The following is a 15,010-nucleotide window of genomic DNA, read 5'->3' as shown; positions in this document are numbered from 1 at the left end:
TGCTAAAACTTGAGGGAGTAGCTATAAAAGATGAGTGTGGCAATCGATCTATTCGTGTCTTCTGGGGTCATGTGTGACTGATAGACCACAGTAATGATTAACCTTAAATCGTCAAGAGATAAAAAGCGGCTAATTATCAAGAACACCTTTAAGGAGAAGTACAAAAATGAAACCATGACTGTCTACATCAGAATACATGATTTATGTTGTACTTTGAAATACTCAGTCAGTGCCAAAACGTATACATGAAATTTTTAGTATAAAACATATATCCATCCATCCATTATCTGCACCGCTTATCCTCAGTAGGGTCGCGAGAGTGCTGGAGCCCATTTCGGGCAGTGGGCAGGGGACAACCTGAACTGGTCTCCAGCCAGTCGTAGGACACACATTGACGGACAATTCACTCGCTCATTCACACCAAGGGACAACCTGACATGCATGTTTTGGGAATTTGGGAGGGAAATTAAATGGCCTGCGTGACTTTGATCATTTTTTGTCCACACATGAAGGGAGCTCCCACTTCCTAGTTTAGCTTCCTTTATCCAGGGATTGTAGTGTGTTGGCGGCCCCACAATGCGAGAATGGGGCCAGTGAAGCAGTGTGGTCGGAGTAGCTTCATCAACAGCGGGGCAGGGAGGGAGGATGTTTCGTGCATCACCATGTTGACCCAGACCGTGTGAACACGTCACTGAAAACAATTGGCGCTGAAAAGTTTTTGCAAAGTTCATGCATCAGTACAGTGTTCTTGCAAAAAATGTGATTTTACATGCAAATTGGCCTTCTATTTATTGGAGACTGGTAAACCTAACTCTATTGTGTAAAACTACCACAACGGGATTCAATGAAAACAATCTTTGTTAACTACATTGTTGTATTTTTAATAACACATGTGTATGAAAACTTCTGTTACTTATTAAAGCACATGAATACAGCTGAGACCAGGCTTTGTACACTTTTTTGTGGTCAAATGTAATCACTTTTAAAAGACTTTCAAATCCAGTTTTCCAACTTCTCCATTACTATTGAAATAAAAAAAAATCTGGTGTAAATGTTGTATTTTGCAAAACCACAAAAAAATTGCAATTCACTTTTATTTCTAACCTCGCAAGTGCATTTATCAAAAAATGATTTTTAGATCTCGAGTAAAGCCCCTATATATTATTAATTAATACAAATACCTCACAATTTTTTATAAAAATGACAGTTATATGTAGCTTACATTTTCAGTTGCTGGAAGTTTCTTCCCGTTATAATTTACCACTGGGTAACACAACCATAATTTTTTGCATGGCTGTTATAAATATCTATAATCAATATGTTATATTTGCACTAACACACATCTTATAGTCTACTGATAAGGTGTAGCATGCACCTGTTTTTTGGGGTGTCACCCATAGGGGGCGATTACACATCAAAACACAAAGCCATACAAACAAATGTCACATGCTGTTAATCAGGAGGAAATGCAACCTCAAAGAAATGCAACATCAAAGAAAAACTTACAGGGAGTAGGTTCATCATCATTTTAAAGCACGTGTGTTAGGAACATAGCCACAGTTTTAGACATTTACAAGAACTTCACCCAAAATTCAAGTACTTTTCAACCCCTTGCAAACACAATAAAATCCAAGCATTTTTGAGGATTTCAAACACCTCCACACATCCTGTTAGATGCAGGCAAGCCAGCGTAAATGTCCTTCGCGGCCAATATCCATAACGGCCAACAGTGAGTGTACTTAGATTGAGATCATACATCAACACAGACAGGCCAGATCAATGAAAGTGACATGCACATCTATGGCTATAGCAAGGTTGGAGGGATGGCATCACCTTTTAAATTGTGATTCATTAAGGCATTAATGATGCATTTCACAATCTGTCACCCCTGCCATGATTGACGAGTTTTCATCCGGTCACAATGTACCGGCTCTCGCATTATTAAACAGGTTCCCCTTAGCTGGATGTCTGGATCATAGCTGCTGGGATATTGTAAAGAATGCCTTGGGCGTTGTGCTGTGGGTGGATGCAGTGATGGTATAACAAAGGGCGAGCAGCCAGAAAGGGGCTAACTGGCAAAGATAACCAACGGAGAGCCAATAACCAGGATCAACAGGAGGTGGCTGACCAAAAAAACACGTGGTAAGCAGCCAGGCTAAACAAAAAGCAAAACGAAAGGCGGCAACAGCCACAGCGGTAAATAATAATAATAATAATAATAATTTCCTTTGTATTGTCATTCTTTGTAACAATGTACACAGAACGAAATGTCGATACACCTGACCCGTTGTAGCGAGCCGATGCAGCTGCAGCCAACAGAGGGCGCCGCCATTTTACCAATGTTATAAGTCTTAGGTATGACTCGGCCGAGGCGCGAACCAGCGACCTCCCAGTCTCAAAGCGGGCGCCCTACCATCTAGGCTACTGAGCTGGTACGGCAATGAATGCAAAGATTGCCAGGAACAAACCAAGGAACACGACAAAACCCGGGCTAATGCCAAGCTAGCCAGACAAACAACACATGGTGGACAGCCAACGAGCGCCAACCAGGAGCAAACAAAACGGAAAAGTGCTTGTCAGCTTTGACGCTAACAAAAAGCATCAAGAGCTACAACGCTAAATACAAAGCCGGCCCGGAATTAACAAAGGAATAAAGCAAAACCAGCGATAATTCCAGGCTAGCTCGCCAAACAATACACGGTGGGCAGCCAAATTGTGCCAACCAGGAGCGAACAAAACAGGAAATCCCTGGGCAGCCCCAATGCTAACGGGTTGCGAACAGGACAACATTATACCAACCGCTGCACTTGCAGCGAAAAACATAAGCGAAAATCCACAATCGCCTTAGTCCAATAAAAAATGACCAGCATGCAATCGCTGTTCACCACAATCGATGTCTATTTCAGAGCTGGCCTCATATTTTGTGTTTGCGGGATCTTGAAAGTGTTGTCGTCCTTCAATAGCATCACAGTTCAACAGCATACAAGCCAGATGAGTAAATTTGGAACCCCGGCATGTGGAATATCTTTTGAAATATTTACATATTTAGCATATTTACATATTATATTATTTTATTATTGGTCCATCTAAATGCCGTGACTTATTCTCAAAAACTGCTGTGAACATTGACAAATGTCACAACACAGAGTGACTCAGTTAAAAATTTAGGTGTCATATTTGACCCCGATCTGTCCTTTCAAACACATGTGAAGAAAATTACTAGAACCGCTTTCTTCCATCTTCGCGACATTGCTAAAAATCGTCCTATACTGTCTCAGTTGGATGCGGAGATTATAATTCACGCGTTAGTCACCTCCCATCTCGATTACTGTAATGCACTACTCTCCGGTCTCCCGAAGTCCAGAATCAAGAGTCTTCAGCTGGTACAAAATGCCGCAGCGAGGCTTTTAAATAGGACAAAAAAGTCTGATCACATCACGCCGATTTTGGCTAACCTGCATTGGCTCTCTGTTAGCCTAAGATGTGATTTCAAGGTTCTCTTAGTATTATACAAAATCATACATGGACTTGCTCCCTCATATCTTTCAGATCTGATTTCCCCCTATGTTCCGGTCTTCATTCTGAGAGCGCCAGTCTTCTGGTGATCCCAAGAGCCAAGAAGTGTTCCGCTGGTTCGGGAGCGTTCTCCATCCGGACACCGGTGCTGTGGAATGCTCTTTCCCCTGAAATCCGATCAGCAACCTCAGTGGAAATGTTTAAATCTAATTTTAAAACACATTTCTTCTCTATAGCATATGAATAACCTATACTTTTTGTGGACAATATATCTGTATTATTTGTGTCCTTTGCTGTCTGGTAATCCTGAAAGGGGGATGCTACATGTGTGGTCACTTCTCAAGGTTTCTTCATTTACCTCATGTTGAGGTTTTTGAGTTTTTCCTTGCCCTCATGTTGGTTCCAGATCAGGGGATGGTGTAATAATAGTCTGAAAAATAGTCTGTGTAATAACCTGTGAAGCCCTTTGAGACTCTTTGTGATTAAGGGCTATACAAATAAAAATGACTTGACTTGACTTGGAGGAGGAGCACTACACATTGTGTGCTTGGCTAAAAAAAGATCCATTTGGGAATACGTTTATAGGGGATTGTAAATATTTCCACTGCCAAAAACAGTAAATTTAGATCACCCAGCCATCCAAAAGAGTGACCTAGCACGGCTCAGTCACTAGACAGGTTGTCTCCCTAATCGAAGAATGAGCATTTGATCCGGAGCCCTTGTGACAATATCTAAGTGTCCTTGATCGGGATATCGTATCCCTAGTCACTCCTGCAGTGTCATCAGTCGTTGAATGGTAACTCACTCTGACTGCAGCATAACAGCCAAAGGCTGCTTTGAAGTATTTGGTTTATAACCGCAAAAATATAAATCCTTAAATGGCAGGAAATGTTGCCTTTTTAAAAATATTTTAATGATTTTCTTCAAAGAAGTAAAAGAAAATCCTGTCCTAAAACTAAATAAACGCATCTAGCAGATACAAAATGTGCTCATACAATGCAATTATTATACTGAGTATAATATTATCGAAAATATTTCTGAACAAGTTGAGAAAATTCCTTAAAATGAGCTCAACAATCATATGTCTATTTATTTACGTATTTTACTAAATTACATCAGAAAATATGACTTAAAAAATCTGCTAATAAAGATTTGTTCCATTGTTTTATTTATGAGCATTTTTAGGAAAAAAAAAACAAGGATCTTGAGATATTCTGTAAGAAAGAATGGGCAAATATTTATTTCAAGATGTGCAAAATGTACCGAATGAACATATTCAAAATGATTTGTGGCTATGATTGCCGTAAAAACTGTATACAAAGTATCAACCTCTAGATTCATAGGTGGTGTAAAATATGACCCCATGGGTTGTTATTCCTCAAAACTTTTATAAATCTGAAAAGCGTTAAAATGTCATATTCCAGATATTCCTCACAAAACATGTCCAAGATGTGATTAGTATTAGTATATCCATTATTCCCCCACTTGTGGAAGATCGTGAGTACTTCCCTCCTCTACGGCTTACCTCCAAAGTCCCTTTATATACTTCAGCTGGTCCATAACTCTGCTGCATGCATCACCAAAAACCCCTTTCGCCATCGCATCACCCCTGTCTTTCAGCAACTCTACTGGCTCCCAATCTACCATAGAATCAACTACAAAATCCTTCTCTACACCCACATGGCCATTCATAACCTTGCCCCTCCCTACCTCTCCGACCTCCTTAACATTGCCGCGCCATCCTGCACCCTGCTCGCCTCAGTTCCATGGGGAGCAGAGCTTTCAGCCGCTCTGCCCCCCAGCTCTGGAACTCGTTGCCGACTGACCTCGAAATTCTGCGACCCTGTCCACCTTCAAATCCGGTCACAAAACTCACCTCCTCAGACTTGCCTATTTTTGACCTCATGCCTCAAACACTGCCCCTTTTAACTATGAGGTGTTTTATTAGTCAAGTCAAGTCATTTTTATTTGTATTGCCCTTAATCACAAAGCGTCTCAAAGGGCTGCACAGGTTATTGCACTGACTATTATTACAAACTATTATCACACCATCCCCTGATCTGAAACCAACATGAGGGCAAGGAAAAACTCAAAAACCTCAACATGACGAAAATGAAGAAACTTTGAGAAGGGACCGCACATGTGGTAATCCCCCTTTCAGGATGACCAGGCTGCAATCGATGTTGCAATTACAAGTACACAGATGTTGTCAACAAAAAATATATATTCATATGCCATAGAGTAGAAGTGTGTTTTAAGCTTAGATTTAAACATTTCCACTGAGGTTGCAGATCGGATCTCAGGGGGAAGAGCATTTCACAGCACTGGTGCCCGGATGGAGAACGCTCTCGAACCAGCGGAACACTCCTTGGCTCTTGGGATCAGCAGTAGACCAGTGCTTTCAGAACGAAGGCTCCGGACCGGAACATAGGGGGAAATTAAATCTGAAAGATATGAGGGAGCATGTCCATGCATGATTTTGTATAAGACCAAGAGAACCCCCTGTGACTGGCTGGCAACCAGTTCAGGGTGTCCCCTGCCCACTGCCCGAAGATGCCTGGGATGGGCTCCAGCACCCCCGCAACCCTACTGAGGATAAGCGGTGCAGATAATGGATGGATGGATGGATGGATGGATACCAAGAGCACCTTAAAATCACATCTTAAGCTAACAGGGAGCCAATGTAGGTTAGCTAAAATCGGGGTAATGTGATCATACTTTCTTGTCTTAGTACTTGCTTGTTTTACTCTTGTTTTACCATTCGTTTATTGTTGTGTCCTACTGACATGTACAGTGACCTTGGGGTGTCCTAAAAGGCGCTTTGAGATACAATGCATTATTATTATTATTATTAGGTTTTCAGGGTTGGGTAGGGTTACTTTAACTCTATTACTTTCAATTACTTTTGGATTACTCCAATACCAAATATGCTAATAAAAGACAAAAGAAAGTAAATATGAATACAATTTTTACTCACAACACGTGGTAAGCTTTCTCTCCTGGCTTTGATCTCTTTGATCTCCGGCAAAACTAACATAAAATGCGACAGAAACAAAATGAAAATAAATCCAAACATCATCAACATCCTTTTTGCCGTTCCCTGTATTCCGTCACTCCCCAAGCCTGCACAAAATTTAGTAATTTTATTTATATTTAGTTTGTCTTTTTATTGGCATATTTGGTATTGGAGTAATCCAAAAGTAATTGAAAGTGATCCAGTTAATATAACCCTACCCAACCCTGTAGGTTTTACGTCCAAAAAGTGAACTCAAAGGGGGTCAATGCATTTGCAACACTTACGTTGCAATATTTATACTCATTAGCACAACATAAAATGCATACATTTGGTTTCTTTAATAATAATAATAATAATAATAATAACGACGGTGTCTTCCATGTTGTTGATTCTCTGAAAATATTTTGAGTTTTTTGTCTATAGGTCTGAAGCCTGAAATATGGCAGTAGTCAAAAAGGTCCTGAAGGGCCAATACTTTATCAAGGCACTGCATGTCTAACTCCCACGTTCAGTCTCTCTGCCTCAGCCGCTGCTGTGAATCACTTTCAATTAGAACGTGGCATAAAGGTGAACGGGAGCAATCGCCACGGTCCGACATGAAAAGCGCTCTGTACTGTATATTCTTCATTGCCAGACAAGCGGCTGACATTTGATCCCGAGCACACCTGATAGGGCACAACCTCTCGAGAAGAGCGAGCCGACCAGAGACGAACCGTATCGAGCTGCGAACGACGGTATTTAATTGGAAACAAGAGCCAGATACAGGGCCGAAAAGTACAAATTGATTGTAGATTTGCTGGAGGGGAGCAGGGATGAACACCCTGCAAATGCCAAAGAACCTCATAAGCCGCCTGGACGCGGTTGTCTGAGTGCATTTCGGAGCTGTTCATCTGACAGGGGGGAAATGGCACGCCGGCCAAAGGCTTGTGATTACAGCACTACAGCCTGCAAAAATCCTTCCTTACACAAATTGCCAGGAGTTATCTAACGCACGGATCGATACCGCAACACGGCCGGCTTCTTTCTGGAGGAAATAGCCCTCGTTTTTAATCAAACCTCGGGTTTGATCTCTGGACTTTTACACTCTCATAAATCCTGCAGCATCCTTCCGGTCACACTAATGGGTCTAATTTCTACACAACTGAATGGCAAAAAGGATGATATCAATTATTTAGTGGTTGGATAAATAAAAAATACACTAGAAGCACTTAGGCAGAACAAAATGCGTTCAGGGAAACTGGTCAACCTTTGAGAGGGATTTTATGTTTCCCATAAGAAATCACGGATATGGAAAAATAGGTCATCCTCGGTTCAGGGCTCGATTGCATTCTTTTGATTGTGATGTACGACAGTTAAACGTCAGTTGACAGTTAAAGTGCATGGGATCACTTACACCGGTAGAGCATGCATCATATGCAAAAAAATGTGTCGTGTTTATGTCCGTGCGCATTGAGCTGATTATTGTCAACATAGGACGGATCATACTCTAGCATTTTCTTAAAGGTATAGTGTGTAATATTTGACAGGGTTGGGTAGCGTTACTTTAACTGGATTACTTTCAATTACTCTTGGATTACTCCAAAACCAAATATGCTAATAAAAGACAAAAGAAACTAAATATGAATAAAATGATGACTCACAACACGTCGTAAGCTTTCTCTCCTGGCTTTGATCTCTTTGATCTTCGGCAAAACTAACATAAAAATGCGACAGAAACAAAATGAAAATAAATCCAAACAGCTTGCCAACATTATTTTTGCCGTTCCATGTATTCCGTTACTCCCCAAGCCTGCACAAAATTTAGTCATTTTATTCATATTTAGTTTTTTTTGTCTTTTATTAGCATATTTGGTATTGGAGTAATCCAAAAGTAATTGAAAGTAATCCAGTTAAAGTAACCCTACCCAACCCTGATTCCAAATGTACTACAATCTTTGGATGAGGTGGTTGGAAAAGAGTATCTTACACATTTGCAGGTGTATAGCATACATCTACATGTATTTATGTTTATTGCTAAGTTTTTGGGCAGATTTTTAATGTTTTTAATGCTTTTATCGTCAAATGTTTTATTGTTTTGTGCATTATTTTTCTTTGGACCCAAAACTTCAATATGTGAACAAAGAATTGACTGCTTCATGAATTGTTAAAATGCTGCTAGATTAGACTCTGGAATATTTAGAGCCAGTGTGGTGACTGCTAGTCCTAAATAGCCAGAAAATAAAGATACCTGTACCTAAATCAAAGAGCGAATGGCTTACTTTGTGACGATTACAACCCAAGGAATTTTTCATACATTATATAAGTTCCTCCTGAACTCCTTTTCCCTTGACGTTCTATTTTTTTGGTCCTAATATCAAGCTAGTATGCAAGAAACCTAGCTTTCTTTATTTAGCATGAAATATTGAGAGTTGTGTTGAGATGTGAGCCGCATACGTTTTGACCGGCTGTAATTCTGCACATTCATGAATTGATGAAAACATAAAAGAATCATAGTGTTTCAAATATGCATGATGCAAAATAGCTACAGCAAGACTGACAGGTTTAACATTAAGTTGGCATTGCATTAAAGCACAATTTGAAATGACTGTAAATGGCGTTGTGTCGGAGACCTCAATGTACTTTACCTAATAATAGATCAAGTCAGCATATAGCGAGCATTGAGATTATATGTTACTTATACAAGTGCAGTGCCTAGCAAAAGTATTACTCCCTGGATCCAAGTAACCTTTGCTCATATTGCCCCATTTCAGCCTTTTAACCTAAAGCTAAAGAAATGAAAATATTTTCTAAGAATCAAACACAAGTGTGCAGTATTTGAATATGTTATTTTATATTTACAACAAAAAAAACAACTAACAGTAGGTATAGCAACACTATTACCCCTTGCTGTCTCAGTTTAGCCAACAAACTCCAGAATTTTCCTGATGACTTCTAAATGATCCAATGTCAACCGAAATGACAACGAATGACAAACATAGTGTGCCTGTGTGTCATTATGTCTTCGTATAAATGCACCTGCTCTGTGATGGAATCAGAGGTCTGTGAAACAAGACAGAGGAGAACAGACAACAGACAGCAGAAGGAAGACGAAATAACACACCAGGCAGGTCTAAAATAAAATTGTGGAAAAGTTCAAAGAGAGAATGGTTTACCAGAAGATTTCATGAAGCGGGCCATATTTGATTATAATTCATGCGTTTGTTAACTCCCGTATCGATTACTGTAATGCACTACTACTACTCCAGTCTCCCGAAGTCCAATATTAAGAGTCTTCGACTAGTACAAAATGCTGCAGCGAGGCTTTTAAAGAAGACAAGAATGTTTTATCACATCACCCCGATTTTAGCTAACCTGCATTGGCTCCCTGTTAGCTTAAGATGTGATTTTAAGGTTCTGTTGGTAGTATACAAAGGCCCGGTCACACAGCCTTTCGCGTCTGTATCGCGGGTAAAGTTTTGCGATTTTTTTTTGCCCGTGGTTGCCCGCGGTCAACTGTTCCGCGTCCTTATCGCGGGTAACCGCGGCTGCATCGCTGTGCCGCCCGCGGTTACCGGTGGTCTAAATTTTTGAGCAGCGCAAAACTTTTTCGCTAATAAAAGACAGTCGCGTGTGAATTTCTTACCGCGTGTAAAGCACGGCTGTATCGCGTCTGTATCGCGATCTCAAAGCGTCCAACAGCGTCTGCTTCACGGGCAGAAATTTCTGGCCGTGATTCAGCCGCGACACGCCCGTGAAAGGCTCTGTGACCGGGCCTTTAGTAAGCAATGTTCAGTAAAAAGTATTAAGAAAAAAAGGAAAGGTAATTTTTTTATGATAACGGTCGCCCTCTGCAGGACAAAAGTTATACTACAACCCTTAATGTCACCAAAAGGCAAATCATTTTTATTTGCACTGATTTAACCAGCTGAGTGGCTTATACATCACGTGACACACAAATCGATGATGAAACTAGATGCCAACACTTTTAATAATCAATGTTGATCAATTGTATCCATTCATCATTACAGCCCTATTCTAAACCTATGTTTGAGATGGGTTTGCCTCGCAACAATCAAAATGAAGCAAATTATTAAGGAGAAAATATTGCATAGTGCCTCATTTTTTTTTTAAAAGAAAAAAATACCAGACATGTAAATATTTACTTCTGAGATTGGGGTCAATGAAATAAATCACCTTATCCCAAACAGGTTTAACACTAATTATGCTGACAAATTGATGAAAAAATCAGCTTGTAACTTTATGAATCACAAAAGAATTTGAGGTACCTGGTGCGCCCTACACTAACAACAACTCCCGCCTACATCTACAACTCCCGCACCCACAACATTTTAATAGGAAAACCGATTTTGTACTTACACAACCCGCACCTGTATAAAAGTCGCATGCGCCCACATTAAAAAATGTAACACAAACACAAATTTAACCCAAACCCGACTTTAAGTCCCTCGATTGAAACTGAATGTCCTTCATTAAAATACACAGTCCAAAAATCACAGCCGGCAAAATGAACAGAATATGATACCGGTACTTAAGGTTTGATGCAGACCAGCAGAGTCCGGGTCCTGTTGAAAGTAATCCAAGGAGAAAAGTGTATATTTCCAAAGGTAAGGGTGGGAAAAAGATATATCCACTATTGTCGGCCGCGTCCACAAACACGTCTCACCTTTACTCCACTTCCCATCAGCCCCCGTTTTTTTCGCCCCTTCTTTTTGATTCGCCCGTGCAAAACATATCAGAATAAGTCTCTAAAATAAATACATTACAAAAATATTCAGTTGCAAATACACATTATGCATGGTAACACATATTTACAAAGAAAGAGAGAGTTTTCAAAGCTTTAATAATAATAATATAACTTTCAAACGGTGCCTGTGACAGGGGAGTTAATGGTAGCAACACGCTAGCAACACGGTCGCAACACAGTAAACGGGTCTGTTAAAAAAACATACCGTACTTGTAAAAAACACGGTAAACCGTCCTCATTTTCCTTCTTAGAACTGAAGCCATCAAAGTCGTCTTCCTCAGTGTCGGAAAGAAACTTTGTCATATAGACGTTGTCCCAAGCTCCCGCAGCCGGACTCGCACTGTCGCTTGAAGCCTAATCCCCTCCTGATTCTGTGCCCTCCTCTCCGTCACGCAGCAGACCGGCTTTTCGGAACCCGTTGGTGATGGTGGATTTTTTGATGTGCCTTTCTTTTTGCCTTTTTGCATGATGAGGGTATGTTAACGCTAATGTAATTTGTGCACCACCCAAGAAGTTGCAGTCTTCTTCGGCGCATATATTCCACCGGTCTAAATCTTACCTTTTGTACTCAAGCCCTGCTGGCGGCCGTTAGAAAAATTACATAAATTGGCCGCATCACTGAATAAGCCGCAGGGTTGAAGGTTTGGGAAAAAAATTGCAGCTTATAATCCAGAAAATACGGTATCTACAATTTTTGCCTCACCATCAAAACCACGAGGATTGTAGGTGACCCCACCACAGGCCTCATATACCTGCTGCCGTCAGGGAAAAGACTGCAGAATATCGGACCCGGAACCAGCAGGCTCAAGGACAGGTTGTTTCATCAGGCTGTCACAAATCTGAACCCTTTCCCTGCCTAACTCTCTTACACCAGTGTGCCCTCTGCCAAATAAATGCAAAACTGCGCTTATTATATTCGGGTTGTGTTTCTTTATTCCAAACCTTAGATGTTTGGTATTTTTATACGCGTGTTTATTCTTTTTTCTTCCTATTATTTGCTTTGTGTCTTATTTACTGCATGTATACATGTGGGTAAGAGGTAGGGATTTCCTCTGTGCTGTATGGTGTGCATTAGTATATTTGAAAAAAGAGTTAAAGTTGAGTTAAAGTTAGGTTAAGTTGAGAACAGAATAACATAAATATATCTACGTCCAAATGGCACATTGTGTTGATTAAATCGTGCCAAATCACTCTCAAAGTTCTTCCAAAATCTGTGAAGTTTTAAAACAAAAATAAACTCTCATCCCACTCCCACTGCAGTTTGTACGTATAAATGTATAAGCACAGCTTTTCCCTGAGCATTCCCGTTCACTCATAAAAAAGGCAAAGACAACCAGTTCAAAAATGTTTTGAATGCATAAATACTTCGGTGAGTCCCCTGCGGCGACATTCACCAACATCTCTTTGAAATATTTTTGGGATACATTTTTGAGATACATAAATCAACTGAGATTTTCTTTTGTGTCTTTACACTCCTGACTTCGAGTGAGAGTTGAAAAACACTCTGGCTTGGTTGCTACTTAAAGGCATAGTTCAGGGGTGGGCAGACTACGGCACGCAGGCCCGTCAGGGTTTTTATTCTCGTTGTGCAAAATAAAAATGCAGTGGAACCTCGGTTCTCGACCATAATCTGTTCCAGAACCCTGTTCGAAAACCGATTTGTTCGATCGCCGAAATCATATTTCCCATTAGAAATAATGTAAATCGTTTTAATCCGTTCCAACACCCTGAATGTTTACCTTGAATGTTTAACGGAAACATAAAGCTAACCCAGGCTGATCGTACGTCCGCGTTATCGTAATCTTCCGTACGAAAGATTACGCCAACATGAACGTGTAAAAATAAAAAAATCAGGTCGTTTACAAGTTATTTAGCACCCGGGTCTCCACAGCAAGTGGTGAGCGGTTCATTGGAAAGGGGGCTCCGTTCCAACACCCTGAAAGTTGGGATCCGTTCCAACACCCTGAATGTTTACCTCAAATGTTCAACGTAAACAAAGCTAACCCAGGCTAATTGTACATTCGCATTATCGTAATCTTCCAGACGAAAGATTACGCTTACATAAACGTGTAAGAATAAAAATAAAGGATAACAAAAATAATTAGGAATAGGATTACACCTATATTAAAAGCGAAAGCAAAATGAAGCACGTCCGCACGCGCTAACAGTTGGTCACGAAAAGAGCCATCTACACCCGTACGCCGCTCAGCATCGCACCCTAGTGTATGCACTCACGGATTACCGGCGTTCGAACTCCGATTTTTTTGACCGAAAAGCGAAGCAAGAATTTCTCAAAATTTTGGGTCGGACTCCGATTTGTTCGAACTGAGAGGCGTTCGAAAACCGAGGTTCCACTGTAGCAAACAATATTTTATATATAGATATTTAGAAAAATTCCAGCATGTATTTAATCTAAATGCCTTCTTCGGATGTCTGTTGCCTTTTAGGAGACATAAGGAGTTGCTTTGATAATCATCAATTCTTCTCTTAGCAAAAGGAGTACAGAAAGCTCCAGTCCACGATGTTATGAATGTTGTGATATCACAATTTATTGTTATTTGTGCTTCCTTCTGTTTTGCCTTGATTGATCAGTTGAGTCTTTGCATTTGCTCAAACATAGGACAGGCAAAAAGAGCTGCAGTCAGGGGTATCAGTTGCCTTTCACACATTGACCTTCAAGGGCCAAAACAACCCTGATGGGCTGACACGGTACTTTACTCTAAGTGGAATAACATCTTGATAGGAATTAAAGCTAGTTGACCACCTGTCAATGTTGATGAGTAGGTGGAAATGAGATTTCAGACCACGGGTTGGGAAATCTTGTTTCATGAGTTTATTAGAATTGGAGATATAAGAGTGTTATATCTCTGGGATACATTATCTATATCTCTTATATTTATGTTAAGTGTGTCTCATCTCATCTTATTAGCTGCACCGCTTATCCTCAGTAGGGTCGCGAGGGTGCTGGAGCCCATCCCAGCAATCATCAGGCAGTGGGCAGGGGACACCCTGAACTGGTTGCCAGCCAATCGCAGGGCACACAGGGACAGACAACTCGCTCGCTCATTCACAACTAGGGGCAATTTGGACCGGCCAATCCACCTGAAATGCATGTCTTTGGAATGTGGGAGGAAGCAGGAGTGCCCGGAGGAAACCCACGCAAGCACGGGGAGAACATACGAACTCCGCACAGAAAGGCTGGATGGTGGATTTCATCCCATCACCTCAGAACCCAGCCATGGACGCGCTAACCATTCAGCTACCGAGCGGCCCACCTTTGCAATTTTTTTCAATTAAAAATGATAACTTTTACAATATTTAGCAGGACATTGTGTCCAATTTTTCAAGACACTATCAGTTTCAGTATCATGAACAGCACCATGTTTGTACAAATTATGTAAAATTTAACAAAACAAATCCCATTTCTACTAATCGTTACTTTAAGAGAGCTACTATTTCTACCAGGAAGCCAGAACAGACCAGGAAACCCCAGAGCATTCGTTTTAGTTCTTTATTTAAGGAGGCGTTCAGGGCTTGCGGGAGACGTGATGGCCGTCAGACGTCAGCAGCGGCGCCAGGGAGAACACTTCAGAACGAGTCTGGAATCGAAGCGCGAAAGTCAGGCAGGTCGTGTTTACCGGGGCTGGAGAGGAGATTGAAGCGTTCGACGGAAACAGGTCGGATCGGAGGCAGGCAGAAACGGGTAAGCAGAGTTCTTAAATAAACGGGATATC

This window comes from Urocampus carinirostris, chromosome 5 (assembly GCF_059441175.1).
Source record: "Urocampus carinirostris isolate Australia breed hairy pipefish chromosome 5, RoL_Ucar_1.0, whole genome shotgun sequence".
In the NCBI taxonomy this organism is placed as follows: Eukaryota; Metazoa; Chordata; class Actinopteri; order Syngnathiformes; family Syngnathidae; genus Urocampus; species Urocampus carinirostris.
This window is presented reverse-complemented; position numbering follows the sequence as displayed.